Here is a 16009-nt window from a genome sequence, read left to right on the forward strand (position 1 = left end):
AAGGATGAAGGAAGTCGACTCCCCCAACCCCACTTCAAGGGTCCCTAGAGGCCTCTAATGGCACTTGTAGTATAAATGTACATCCCAAATTATTAATACAACCTCTTTTTATATAACAAAACTATTGGTATAAAAGCTTAAACACTACTAGTATGTACTACGATTTCAAGATTTGATAAAATGCTCCTAAAGTTTTTAAGCAAACGAATTAGAGCATGGATCGTCTTTTTCCCTTGAACCGATTCTATGAATAACTTGTAGAGTAGCTTTACTAGGGAAAAATCCAACCCATACTTTAAATTATGTATTTTTTCTAATGAAAATAAAAGACTATAAAAATATTATCAAAATTAGACAAATCTAAAACAATTTAATATAATTTTTAAGTAAAAAAGCATGTATAAAGACCTATTTATTAAAATGGGGAAATAAGATTTATAAAATGAAGACCCTAAAATGTAATGTTAGAGACAATAACCCTTTTTAATAGAATGGTCATAGTACAGCTAAAAAATTATTAGCAAATATTGTCAGTACAAATTAACATTAGTAAAACAACACAAGAATCATAAAATTAGAGGTTTCGTGATAAAAAAACTAAATTAAAAGAATGAAAAATTGTAAAAATTAAAGAGGATCTTGTAAAATCATTACTAGAAAACTAATTTGAAACCAATAGTTTAATGTATTCTTGATGTAAAATAAAATAAAATGTGATCTTACTAATTTATGAAATGAATATTGTAATTTAGTTGAGATATACACACACCATTAAATGCAAAATCTTAAAAATTAGGTCGCCAATTCCTGATAAAACATAAAAATCAACATAAAAATCAAAATCATCCTTTTTGTCTCTCTTTTCTCCTTAGGCTTTAGGCCTATAAAAGTAAACCTGGAAGAGAGAAACAGTCAGTCGTTATACGGAATTACTATATCACACTGACTCTTTTTAAAAAATTCTAAAATTTAAGGGAAGACTCCCTTCTCTTGCTTTGGAATTTTCTGGAGGGTCCTGGCGGCTCAAACTTAGGATTTTTCATTTAAAACATACCTAAAAAATAAAAAGTTTTGTTAGATAAAATTCATAATATCTTGTTAAATAAATTATAGAATATCATTTTGATGTTGGTCAATTGAGATAAATTTAAGGGTAAGGCCTTCTTAGGGCCTAAAAGCTTAGGCATCCGGACGGATAGTTGTCTCCAAGTTTTGTTCTGAAGGGAACTCCTATAAGCGCGGTACGACCATAAGTCGCAAGTCACTACGGGGCTAAATAGGAATAACACAGGGAGATACGGTGGTGGCTCGGCTACCAACGGTTGATTATAGCTTGCTATCTGACGGCCGATACTAACAACCGGATCCTCCCCAAGCTTCTGAAGTCCAGGAAAATTGGAGATCGTTATCTATTCGGACAATTTAACATTTTCGGATTAGAACTCTGAATAAGTTCACGTCTTAAAGGTAGTTTTACTTTGCTAATACTCTGGAAGATCGGTTCGGAGCTAGCCTAGTGATTTTCTTACCTGACAAAGGTACCTAACAAAGAACTTCACGCCTCATGGGGATACAGGCAGCAGAACGGAATATTGTAGTCATGTTCGCATGACTCTAGTAATCACAGTAGATACTTTCAGTCCAAAAGTGTTGGCAAAGTTAGTTACCTAGGAATAAAAAATTCTTAGACTAAATAACAGTATAAAGTTATCAGTAATGTCTTAGTACCATTTTCGGAATAGGGCTTATAAACAAAAGACTATCTCTTAAGTGTATTTGGGTTTAGGATCGGTGTAAAATAATACCACCATTCTAAGGTTAGATATACTTGTCAAACAGGGATTAATGCGTCGCTGATCTGGAAAGGAGACATTGGTGAGAGATTGTAGTCCTGTGAAGTAGTGATAAAGGATTACATTTGTCCCTGGAACCCGGAGGTGACCCATAAAATTGGTTCCGTTACCTACGGATTAACCCAGGTAAGATTTAACTTTTTTTCTTTTAGGTGGGATATTGGCTCAAGGCCACTAAATAAGTCTTACCAGTAAAACATCCATAAAAACACAGCTCTTCATTGACAAACAATCATTCAACATGTCATCATCATTATTGCCATTTATCTCTTCTATCCAAAGCATAGGCCACGCACAATGGTGCTCCACTTATCTTTGATTTAGGCCTCATTCCATGTGTAGTACAGCAATAACCTAAAATGGATGATATTATTATTGATCAATTAGAAGATGAAATATTAAATCCTCCACCTTATAATCCAGAATATGAACCTGGATTAAATAATGCAGTAAATCATTATTTAAGACTGGAGGAAATACCTAGTGTTCATGTTAGGCCGGAAATTCACTCAACAACAGCAATGCTTGTCTTAGGCAATAGGCGACAAAATCGCATATTACATAGGCCTCAAATACATGTACAAGACATTCCACCCATACATGAACATGAGCCAAATATTCAAGTAATACAACAAGAAAATAATGGAAATAAACCCCAAAATAAAAAAGTAGTTAAACCAACTTCAGATTTTTCGGGTTATGAGTCAGAATCTAGCTATTATAGTGAGGATTTTGACAGACAAAAAAGTAAAAAACATTCTAAAAAAAGGCCTGACAGAATGTATGATCCACTTAACCCACATGGCAATGAGGACCAGAGACGCCATGAACAACATCATGATAGACATGAAAATCGTTATAAACACGATAAAGACAAAACTAAGTCAAATAAAGAAAGACAAAATAAAAGAGATGATAGTGACAGAGAAGACAGGCATAAAGACAGACAGAATTTCTCTATGCCAAGGAGAATGAATAGACACGACGACAGTAGTGGTCCTAGTTCTAGTATAAGTTCTTCAGACACAGAGTCAGATAGAAGAACTCCAAGGACAAATAGAGATAATAGACATAGAGAGACATCTCAAGACAATAACTTACTTGGAAATATGTTCTCCCAGTCACAAATACACGTCCTCCAGAAGCTGTTACAGGCAAACACATCTACCACTGACCTAAATACAGCAAAAATAATTAATCTAATACCAAATAATTTAGTGTGGGGCAGTTGTCAACACGAACGTATTCACAGACAAGTCAAAATATTGGGTAAAATCCCACCCCAATATGAAGAAAAAACTAACCCTTACACTTTTTTTAGCACTTTTAAATATTTGGAGGAATATGAGATCCCTTTTACTCATAGTTCCTACAACAATATTCTTATTCACTACTTTAATACAGAATCAAGGAATAAACTAGATATGCTAGAAATAGATCCTAATGCCCTTAGTGCTCAGGATTTTGTAAAATCGATCCTAACTGCCATAGGTGCAGAATTACTCAACCCACATGAATATGAGAAACAATTCTACACTTATAGATTCACTGCTGAAGATGAAGACAGACCAAATAAAATAATAATATATTTGGCAGCCATGTTGCAAAAAACAGGCAATAGTCATGAAAATCAAATGGCCAAACTTAGGGAAAAAATATGTACCTATTTGGTACCACCATTATTACAATCTGCATTTTTGACATCCACAAATGTTCCTAACTTCTCTAAAGAGACAATCTTAAGCTGGTTTAGTAATAATAGAAGCTTCTATAACTCAGCAATTGAGAGAAAAAGAAAATTAGACAGACAAAAAGATGCAAATGTAAACCAAGTAGAAAAGGAAAAAACTTGTGAGCATTGCCAAAAGCCTCACTATTCTAGATACTGTTTAAAACATCCAGATGAAGCAGTTAAAAAAGCAAATATGGAATGGTGGTATAAAAAGAATAAAGAAAAAGCTAACAGTATAGTTTGTTTATTGTGTAATTCTGACACCCATGGTAGTGGGGAGCGTTTCACTTTCCCTAATGTCACTCTCTCCAAAGAACAATGCCCACGCTGCTTAAATTATGGTGTATCAAGACTATACCATCCATTGTCGGCGTGCAAACTCCCGCCAACAATGGAAAAAAACTAGTAGGGCAGCCGAGTATTTCTCAAGAAATCAAAAACATACAATTACAGGCAAAAATACCACAAGTTACGGATTCTTGGGACATACCCGGCACCCCTATTCTAGAGAAAACCTCACCATTAAATCAAACTGGTCCCAAAATCAACATCTCTTTGTCCATTCAGATAAACCTGAAAAATTCGGATATTGATTATCATAATGAAAATATAAAAATTAAGAATGTTGAAGTACTAGAATGTTCGACTACCCAAAATAATGTCAATAATAATACCCAAAATAGTGTAAATAGTAATAATACTAATAAGCTAATAGAAAATATATTAATGGAAAGTCAAACATCTAATACTTCAACATCAAACTGTTCGTCTATAAACAATGATTTTAAAATAATAGAAAACTCTATTGTTAATAATCCAATAGATAAAATTAATCCGCCAATAATTACCAATATAAAAGAAAATGTGTCTAACACAAAATTGGATAATATTAGTAAATCCCCTAATTACGCGTCAAATCAAAAAATAAGTCAAAATATTGAAAAATTATCTACCAATAAAATTTCCGTTAATTCGACTAGGAAAATTTTTGAAAATTTCGAATATAATAGAAATAAACCTATAGAGGAACATTTAAATCAAACAATAGGCAAAGTCGATTTAGAAAATAGTTTGGGGCAAAAAGAGGAAATAGACGAACAGATAAACATCAGTAAAATAAAAAGCAAAGAAAATTACCCTGAGGATTTAGATGAGCAGAAAATTGACTACTGCAAAACTGTACAGTCCTCTTACAACACTGACATATCTGAAAACAATAGAATTAAAGAAAAATCAGATTTTAAAAGTGCATTGTGCATGAAAAATGGGGCCAGAAACACAAAGGCTTTATCATGGCTCCAATATCTTGAAGACTTTCCTTCTCAAAATAAATTCATGACAATCATGTTAGTTCTATTAACAAGTATGGTAATTGGTAGTACTCTTGCGCTATTTGGCTTATTATTTTTTATCATTGCTTACATTAATATGTCAAATGGGAGACTATTACTCATTGCACTTACTGAACGCGGAACTAACAGGATTGACATGAATAAGCTTGAAACAAAGCCGGAGTTTAAGCCAATTAAATCGATTTACTCTAAAGTAAGCAACAGTCTAATAAAAACCCTAAATAAAATAATTAATGTCTTAAATTATATTAGGGTTTATCTAACTAAAAAGATAAGGTATAAAATAGTCATTATCCAAACGTTTTAAGAATCTCCAGATCCCATTCTTAAAACTATACAATGAAGTGCAGAATTTCATTTATAACAGACGAGAAAAAATAATAAAAAGAGTTAAACAAGAATAGACATGATTATAACTATAAAGTAGGGCAATTATGTGTGCTTAATAAAATGAACAAATTCAGCAGAAAATTAAAAAATAATTACAGACGACAATTCTAGTTTTAGAGCAGATATGCTCTCTAGTATTTATCAAGTACAGACATATCTAGTTATGTAGCAAGCTGCAACATACAATCAAAATTATAAAATAACTCCCCACAAAACTGCAGAAAACATATAACCTAGAGATAAATTTTTCTTGCTTAAAAAACAATAAATTCCTACCTGCCTATACCTCCATTAGTATCCTCAAGCCCTTCACTCTTTTTGGACATATGTGGCTGGCTAAGCTCGAGCACCACTCCCCATCTCCAAGTCAAAACAGGTTCCTTAACTTCGGAGATACATTTCTTTCAGTCAGCAGGGTAAAAGATACAAATCTGCAGACAAAAACCGGTAAAATCTGCGGAGGTCCCAAGGGAGGAATTTCACAAATAACCAATTTCAGTTCTACTGTTTCTTCAACAAAAACTCGACCCTCCAACCACAGGATATTGAACAGGCATGATACCTAAAAATAAAATACAAGAATTAGTAACAAATAAATAAATAAGCTATTAAATTTTTTTTTGTAATAATCAGAAAACACCACACAATAATAAATTAGAATGACACCGTACTTTTGAAATAATAATTGGCAAAAACTTACTAACAGAAATGTGTCATCCAAAATTACAAGACCTTATTAAATAAGCATGAACTTAATCCCAAAAGAAATAAAAATTTCCATAAGAAAAGTCTAACTAAATCCAATTTCCATAAATTATGTGTTTATGTAGCAAAATAGTCCAACAAATTTATCATCTATTGTCTTATCCCTTTAGATCCTTGTATAATTAAATCCAATTTTCATTAATTATGAGTTAATGTGTCTTAAATTTCCAACAAAATATCGTCCATTGTCTTATCCCTTAAGATCCCTGAAAATAAGCCTAATTTTAGCTAATAATTTTTATGAAAATGAATTTATAAATTCTGAGGTTTATGACCTAGTTCTGAACACATGTGTTGATTTTTAGACATGTGTGTTAAAAATCGCTCCAAAACATACATTTAATTCAACTTTTTACAAACTTTTAAATACATTAAATTGATTATCTTGAATTTTCAACTACAAATTATACAACATTATAAGACTGAACTGATTAGGCTCTCTATCTGGTATAAGTTTGATTTAAGTTTCACTTTAGACTTAAAAAATTTTATCTTTTTTTTTTAGGCTTTACTATGATTTTAGGTTTCAGTTCTTTTACTGTATGTCCCCAGCAGGAATTTTGTAGTTTAGGCGAGCGCTAATTAACCCCTAAAAAGTTATCTCTATCCTATCTCTAAATTGATAATCTTGCAATTTTTAAATATTTTCTGCCTATACTTTTTCCTAAAAAATACAAAATAAATAATCTCCAAGTATCCTCGAACTTCATATAGTAATCTAGGAAAAAATATTATTCGTCGCATCGTATTATAGACAGTTTCCCGCTGACATTAAAATGAAAAATTGCTAAATTAATTTTTAATTAAGTATTGGTTGAAAATTATGTACATTTCGATGCTATATACTAGCTTTAATATGGCTGAGAACCGGTTAAAATCCATCGGGAAATAATTGGATTCAAAGCAATTTTTACATATCCTGCTATCCCTGAACCTATAAAATGTTAATTTTTTTTGTAGCATGTAACTGAAAATGACTAAATAAAGGCCTTTTAATTATGTATGGCAGGATAAAGGATTTCTATAGCATTAAAATAAAGGACTTCTCATCGGATTATCAAACCTTAATATCTCAAGAATAATCCCAAAGATAGGGAAAAAAGAATTCTTATTTCACTAAAAAACGAAATTTTCTACTTAATTACCCAAAATATGAAATTTTTTCTAGATGCAAAGGATTTGCAATTAATTGCTTTTTTTTATACAAATTACAAAAAGTATAAGAATGAACAACATTATTATTTAATTTCCAGTACCACAAACTCAAAAAACAGGAATGTCCAAGTAAGTTAAATTGGCCCATTTCTCTCCCATATATATAGTTAAAATTGTTAAATAATAAAGGCGAAATATTTCAATTAAAACTGTCTGACAAAGACTCAAATTTAAATCTCCTATGTGGATTTCTATTGTTAAACAAAAAGTAAACTGTTTGACAGTTATTTCTTTTCCTTAACTGTAAACCGATTTTAAAAACATAACCCTAGCTTTGATAAAAAGGACATTGGCATGCTACACTATCTCTGATTTTCATCTTTTATAGACAGAGGGGTAGTTTTGTCAATATATACGAAATTAAAATATGACATTTAAGATTTAAAACCCAATAAAAGTTAAAACAAATAAAATCTACAAAAGTTTTTCTATTTTTAATTCCTTTTTGCAAAGATATTTAAGACCAATTTGAATACAAGTTTTTATATTTTTGCAACTGATTTCTTGCTGATTTTTTTTCACAAAACCAAATGTCGTAGCCTTGTCAATACCTAAGCGGATAAATATGCCCAAGTTTGAGTTCCAGATTCATCATCTACTAGCTCCTAACAAAGTAGCTGATTCTGATAAAAACAATCAGCCAACCATTGCTCTTGAGCTTGAAAATCAGTAGATCTACAGTCAAATACGTCAAGAAACCAGCCTTGCATCATACAACACAAGTCATCAGACGTTTATCAGATGTGTATCCACAGTATCCTAGCAAGATTCCACCTGACTTGGACTGGAATATTCACCAACAGCCATAATACCAGAAATACCTAATAAGAAGCTACGGATCTCATAACCTGTTACAGCATTAACCTAAAGAAACTCACTGGTCTTAAACAGTAAACACCTTACTGTTGCTAACTCTACAACACCATCAAAATACATAATTTTAATGTAAATCATTACATTTTTGAGCTAAGGATTTTGACAACGGGGGTCACGCGCGCCCGGTAGAAAAATATCACAAGCAAAAGTATCAAACTCCTTGTTTACATTGTATTCAGATTTGTAAAAAATATCTTAATTTTATACTTTTTCCTAATTTTTCACACATTGATATCAGTAATCTTATAGCAAATCTTGTCCAAATTTTTACAATAGTTGGGTAGTGTTAGAGATAAAAATCATAGCTGTAGTCGATGTTAAAATAAGAGATAGCATTGTGGCAAGCTAAAATGATTAACTATTAACAACCTTTCGTTCTTCTATAAGCTAATTAAAATATTGTTCATACTTTTTACAGCACTAAGCATCTATGGCATTGTAAAAGGTTTTAAGAACCTAAATATGAGTTTAAGCTTTTCCCTAAGAATATTCTTATAGGGGCGCAGCCAAAAGTTGTATCATTGTGTAAAGAATAGGACCTTTATGCTTTGAAACATGTACTTCTTAGGATGTGTAGATAAAATGGCGAGTTTTTTTTTGTATATTTTTGGCCTAAACAAAGAATATTTCTAAATGCAGTTTATTTTTTGAAATTAGTTGTTTATGGAAAGTAAATTGAATTTTTATAGTAAAATTTGAAAAACTTTATATGATAAAAACTTTTCTGAGGGTTCTAATATTATTAAACTGATAGATAGTAAATTAAGGAAATGCTTTGCTCCGAAATAATATAATTAAAATTTTTGTGTAAATGCATAAATATAGTGTTGAAAAAAGTTGACACATGTCAAGATAGAAAACAGACCTCATCAAAATTATTTTAGTTTTTAATTTAAATAATGCGTATTTTGAAAGTACAACTTGCAATATTTAAACACACACACGCAAGCCTAAGATAAATTAATAACAATTTCTAAGATTTAGGACAACTTAATCTTAAATTACTTTCTAACATTTCTTGAAAGCAGTTTTTAAATCGATTTGCCTTAAAAATAAATTTTTTTTCTTATTCTCTTTAAAATAGGAAGATAAAAACGCCGAATAATTTTTCTGTCAATTTTTGGCAAAATAATAGACAATTATTGGAAAAATTCGTTTTCGTGCGCATAAAAACAATCAAAATTTTTGCGTAATAGAATAGGTTTTAAGCTATTATTGTAATTTTTTCATTTCTTTACATATCCTCAGTGTTTATGGTACGATTTCCAGATTTTTTTTTAGTTGCAAAATAAAATTTCCTGTTGTTTAAAGAAAACAGACATGACGTTCAGACTTCCTTTTTGCAGGTTTTTGGCTATTTCTATATTTTTTACATTTTCCCCCATATCTTTGGTATTTTTGGACCAGTCTTAAAACTCTTTAAGATATCATGATCAAAATAATTCTTCCCATAGTTATGAGCATCCTTTATGTAAGTTACTTTGACCGACAACATTATATAAATAAAAACAATTTTTAGTGTTTATTTTACCCAATAAATCAATTAATAAATACACTACAAATCTACTTGTAAATATTACCATCAATGACCTTTTTGTGTTTCGCTATTTATAGATGTTGTCATCCTTGTTTTGCTACATTTAAAATATTTACTTCACTTATAAATCTTCTTTCTTGTAAATTTATACATAAAAAGTTACAATTGCTAAGCCATAAAATTTTAAACTTTTAAAATGAACAAAAAAAAAATATAAGGTCATTTAAAAACAAATGGGAAACTACACATATATGTTTTAAAGCAACAATTTTACACACCACAACTCAGCTGTTTCCCAAGCCACTTAGGCGGAACACACACACAGGCTATATAGCTCTAAAATAAATTATTCAACATCTAACAATAGGCACACACACACACAGCCTAGTTAGCTGTAGAGTACACTTTGCTAGGCCACTAAACTACACGCACAACCAGTGCCACCTAGGCACACACACACACACAGCCTAGCTAGTTGTAGAGTACACTTTACCAAGCCCCTAAGCGACACACAAAACTAATGCCGCCTAGGCACACACACACACAGCCTATTTAGCTGTAGAGTACACTCTACCAGACTAAACAGCGACAAGCACACACCTGCCCACTTAGCTGAGAAAAAATTAAATGAGAAAGCAGAAATCAGCTGCCTATTTTTCTTTTAACCAAATCGGTTACACACATACACTAGCCTGGATAGCTAAAAAGCTAACAGCTGAAATAAAACAACACTATTAAAACAAACTTACAAAAAACTCTAAATTAAGAAAATATCAAACAAGCTGGATGGCACATGCACATTTCACACAACATAAAAATAAAATCAACATAAATAAACTAAAACTTTACTTATCAATATTTTTTTTTACACACACCTTGATTTTTCACCTTACACGACACTCCTTAATAAAAACAAAACACCAAAGCTATCAGTATAAAACAAAAAAGCGATATTAATTCTTTCTCTCTTTCTCTCGACCCCTCTCTTTATCACTTTCTTTCACTCTTGTCTTAAATCTATAAGTCAAAAGGCCAATGTCTCTTATGTCAATTACTCTATAGAAAGACAGAAAATAATGCCTTATATGTTTTATACAGAATGATATTAACAAAATAAATTTAAGTTTTTAAAATATAAACCACCCTCCCAACTCCCAACAAAATGAACTGAAAAATAAAGCAGCTAATAAAAATCACTCTCAAATTTATCTCTAACTTATTTTAAAACCCCTCCAATTGAGCGAAATTTTTTTTTGCAAAGGGGGAGAAGTTATTTTGCTAAGCAAATAACTATCTAATTATAAATATATCAGTCACATATTCTGTTTACATTAAACAAAGCCTAATCTTTTTGCTTCACCTAAAATAAGAATAAGCATGCATGTATCTTATCCCCCAAAAAATAATTAAGGGGTCTTTTTTTAGCTTCACAATCCTATAAAAAGGGATGGGAGCACCATAGGCCCTAAAGGACCAAAATAGAAGCAAAAGGAACACTTACCTAGAAAATCAGTGTACAGGCTACTCCGTCTGCAATCAAATATAGGGCGGTCTTTCACCAGTTACTTGATCAGCAATGCAATGTTGGAACCACAGTTGTTGTATTAAAACTGGGAGCCGAGTAGATATGACTGAAAAAACAGAAAAAATAAATATTAAATCAAGCTAAAAAATATTCTACAAAATATAAGCTGTAAATAAGATTATTTAAAAAAGAAAAGCACACAGAAAATAAGCCAAAAGACATTCAAACTTATAAATTACATCTAAAAATCTTAGGATCTAATTATTAGCACTATCCTCTGGTTCTACTCTTGTTCAGAATACTTTTTTTTCTCATCATAAAATCCATTATAAATATATAAACCATTTTTTTTTATCAAAACTTATATAATATCATAATCTATGAACAAATAAAAATATTTTAAATTAACACCTATCTAAAATAAGACTAAATGATAATATCATTACCTCATAACCGCTATCTTGAGTAAATTTTGCTCACTGATTGCGAGATGGTTGCATTAAAAACCTCCCCATTAAGAAAACGGCAAATCAACTGAAAAATAAGAACAATTAAAAGATATTAAAATAGCTATACAACTTTAGAATAATCAATCTTTTAAGTATCGGTCTAATACTCAATATATTTATTACTTATATTATTAAAAAAGCTATAATTTAAAAGTGGAAGAGAATGTTGCTCTTATTCCAGGAATAAAGTAAAAAAAAATTTGGCAAGGTGTCTAATCACGTTGTCATCGGTGTGCGGTGCATAAATCTGAAAAAGCGTTTTTTTTCTTTGCTCAATAATCTTTAAAAATTGGAAGAAAAAACAGCTTTTTGGACCACAACACTACCACACCACCTCCTAAATTAAATCTAGATATCCATGTTTTTAAAAAAAGTGAAGCTATGATAGATACACACTCTACTACTTTGATTGAAACAATAATAATAATTAATAATTTTATTTCAGGTTTCTAACTCTTTTATTATAGGATAACACCAGAAAAAACAGCTAGTAATCATCAATTTCCTAGGATCCGAAAATGGAGAACCATATCAGTCTCATACTTGAGACAAAAAACCAACGAATGACTGTTAAAGACTAAACTACTAAAGACTTCAAATATTTTGAAATGGTCCATTTTTATCTCTACCTAACAAAAATATTCAAAAAAGAAGACGGCATTTAAAAGTTCGATATCTTCAATCAACCTTTTTCTCCCCTGTAAAGAATATTAAAAAACTTTCTTTTTTTTCAACCATCAGGGAAATAGGGATAGGAAACTCAACAGAGAGCTGAAAAATTTAGGTGAAAAACACTCAAATAATATATATTTCCCATTCATAATTTACCCATTACATGCAATGATATACTTACTTTGTATGTGTACCACAACCCACTAGTTGGAGATTTAGCAGTGCGGCAGGTGTCCCAGAATGAACAGCTGACAGTGGAGCAGTCAGGGAAGCTTTCAATACTCGTTTATTCAGGTGGAATACAGCGGTTCTAAACAACCTAAAATAAAATAACAAAATTAGGTTGTTATAAATGAACTACAAATAAAACAATAAAGTATAATACATAAATAAAATACTAAAGTTTGCATTGCTTTGTTAATTTCTTTTTAAAGTCTTTTTTCGATTTAGGGCTTTTCAGAATAGTACATTTCATTAAAACAATCCAATGGTTCATTAGTCAAAGAATGAAAAACTTACTTACATAATTAGGTGATATTTGGATAGGCCGCAATCTACACTATAACTTTGATTCCAAATTTCATTAGGTAGCTAATCAATCAACAACATTTTACCTATGGTTCTTCGTGCTCAGGCTTTCCTTCTGATCCATCACGAGGGGCACCAACAAAGTTCTCCACTAGAGATGGGGAGGGCAGATCCACTCTTCTTAGGTTTAGCTAATTCCAGGCCTTGATAATATCAAATTAAGCCCAAACTTTTAATGGACTACAATGCTTTTAAAGTTAACTTGGAGGCTGTTACGGTACCCATTTATTGGTTCTTTACAATTAAATAGGAACAGTGAATTCAATGGAATCATATCTTCAATTTTGGTTTAAATTAAATCTTTGCATGTACGGCTTCGCTGGGTAAATGAACTGACTATTTTAATATTTGTTTTACCTTGTATCTCCGCAGAGACAGTTTAATATTACATTTTGAAAACTTTTTCACGATAGTTAATTTAACCAATCTTTTCTTAAAAGAAACAAAATAAGTTGTTGAAAACTACTAAAATTGGAAATAAAAAAGTTCAAATTGTTTTTATAAATGCTTTGAATTGATTTAAATGCGTATTCTGTACTAAAAAATAACAATTTTCTTTAAGTTTTTATGTAGACTGTTTTCCCTTGCTTTTAGTAAGATGGCCGACGGGCGACGTTAGACTGATACAACGAATATAGAGATTTGAACCTTTTGCGCGTCATAGGTTAATCACATATATAGATTGGATAATATTTTTCTCATTTTTATTTTCTACAAAATTAAATATTCTTTGCTAAAAATGAATTTGAAAACAAAAATGGCTTTTGCATTAAACAATTACATTTTAGTATAAATTTAAGTTTTGTAAGTAATTAACATTATTTCCGACACTTAATTTTTGCTCTGTGGTGAAGAAATAGGTTGCGTGACTTTACCTTGACATATTTTAAATTATTAAACTTTAGTCTTGTTAGGGAAGCCTTCTCTCAGTCTTCGTGGGGTGATTTGACTGGATTCCTCCTAAATATAAAACAGTATGGCTACCAGGGAAACTTATACTTGTATTAATAATAAAAGAATTAAGACTCTATGACAATCTCTCAATATTTAATGCCTATTTTGGGAACTTTCTGATGACTCATGACATCGAGAGATTGAAACTAATAAGTGAGAACAAAACTGGGAATATGATATTGCTTGAAATTTATGCAATAGCAACTAACTTTAGGGTCTTTTTGACTGTATAGTCGGGTTTTTAGCTATTTTTTTTTATAAAAGGACTTTTTAAGAGTTTATTATTTATATCTGAAAGGATCTAAGTAATTTTTACAAAATTAGAACCGACTATGAGATAAATGTAAAATACTTCATACACCTACTAGCGGTTACGCCCTTAGAAGCCTCTAGGGGCAATTAATGTGTGAGGTCTTTTCACCCATAATAGTTTACAACCTTCCATAGACATATAAGAAGCTTCATTGTAAAGGTGAACCATATCGGTTCAGCGGTTAGCGAGATCTTTTGCTACAGACAAAAAAGGCTTACTACTTTATAAAATAGGATAAAATCAATAAAATATGTAGCTTTTGCTAACGCGTAAAAAGAACTATAACAGTTTAAATAAAACTACTCTATAACTAGATATGGAAATAAAATAAAATAACAAAAGTAATTGTTGGAAAAATATTTGGCCCATAACAAATAAACTGAAACAACCCAGCTGCTCTTTAAAACAATTTCCCAAGAAGTTGATGTGGACCTTATATTTTTTTCAACACACATAATGTTATATAATGTACAACTAGTAGAAAGGAGATGAATATGACGAGGCTATCATATATGTCCACTTGACATTAGTTCAATATAGTAAAACTAGTGTTTTAAAGGTCAAAAATAAAAAAGTTACAAATTTGATACTTACCAAAAATTGAGAGCCCAAACTACGACTACAATCAAGAACAAAAAACAGCCAAACTACTGCAAAAGGGCCTGAAAAAATAAGAAATTCAATTTTTAGATCTAAACAAAAAAGAATAAATCCAATTTTTAAAACACATAAAATTCAATCATTGATAAATAATTATGTTCAGGTCATAATGCAGGAATATGATTGCAATTTTATGGAAAACAACATTTTAAAAATATTGTTTCTTTAAAAATACATATAAAATTTAGTCTAAAAAACATCTGTTTAGTGAGAGATAAAGGAAGGACTAAATATTATATAATAAAAACGTAGCATAAGATTAATGACCTTAAAAAACGAACTTTCGAATAAAACAGTAATAAAATGACCAAATTTGTATAAAAGATAATTAATTAATGGAATGTCTTTCTATTTTTTAACTCTTCCCGATAGGAGTGGATTAATATCTAGGAGATAAAAAATATATAGACAAATAATATAATGATGTAAGAATAATTTATCGCATCGTGTTATAGACAGGTTTTCTCTTACATTAAAATGAAAATATATAAGTATAAAACCAGTTTTGTTGAACTCTAGGGGCTGAAGGTATTAATTTTTTTTTAATATTCGTGGGAAGTTGTCTGTAATACGATGCATTTCATGACTTTTAGAATGGGTGAGAGCTGGTTCAAATACAGCGGATATTAATCGGTTTCGAAGCCGAATGTCCATTGTCTATGAAAACCTCTTGGTTTAACTTGCTAAATAGTCGACGCATGAAAAGACATTAAATTATAGCTTTAAAAAACATAAACAAAATTTAGTTTACCAGTAATAGTGTGCTTATTTCTTCTTTAGTCAATTCTTTATCATTTCAAAACTAAGCACATTTTCACCATGGCAACACCCGACATAAAGCAAGATAAATCTAAAATATTCACAATGTTTATATTAAACTAAGATTTTCATATTTATCATATCACGAAGGCTCTTATTAAAATTTATCACCAATTTTTAGGGAAAATGACAAATTATAGCAACAAATGATCTAGCTTTTCTTATTACTATTTCTCACTTTAAAGTGAGCATAAAAAAGCAACTTTTAACTCGTATATTTCCTTATTTTATGTTTAAAAAATGTTTTTA

General features: G+C 30.6%; 2 long non-coding RNA genes across 3 annotated transcripts; one reads left to right on the forward strand and one right to left on the reverse strand.

Annotated features, from left to right (window-relative positions):
- Positions 1-1046: 1046 nt before the first annotated feature.
- LOC145330887 (uncharacterized) lies at positions 1047-16009 on the reverse strand. 2 transcript variants are annotated; one of them, XR_013883567.1, is made up of 12 exons: positions 15693-16009; positions 14876-14943; positions 13890-13974; positions 13041-13157; positions 12608-12745; positions 11692-11779; positions 11222-11351; positions 5604-5889; positions 4723-4792; positions 4106-4158; positions 2955-3028; positions 1047-2207 (listed from the first exon to the last, which is right to left on the reverse strand). It is a non-coding gene; the product is annotated as an uncharacterized LOC145330887 (long non-coding RNA). The 2 variants fall into 2 exon arrangements; XR_013883568.1 differs by lacking the exon at positions 13041-13157 and having other exon boundaries at positions 15693-15997.
- Positions 12742-13469, forward strand: LOC145330888 (uncharacterized). Its single transcript, XR_013883569.1, has 2 exons — positions 12742-13013; positions 13428-13469. It is a non-coding gene; the product is annotated as an uncharacterized LOC145330888 (long non-coding RNA).

The sequence above is a fragment of the Acartia tonsa genome, chromosome 10, assembly GCF_053477335.1.
Source record: "Acartia tonsa isolate MP-2025a chromosome 10, ASM5347733v1, whole genome shotgun sequence".
In the NCBI taxonomy this organism is placed as follows: Eukaryota; Metazoa; Arthropoda; class Copepoda; order Calanoida; family Acartiidae; genus Acartia; species Acartia tonsa.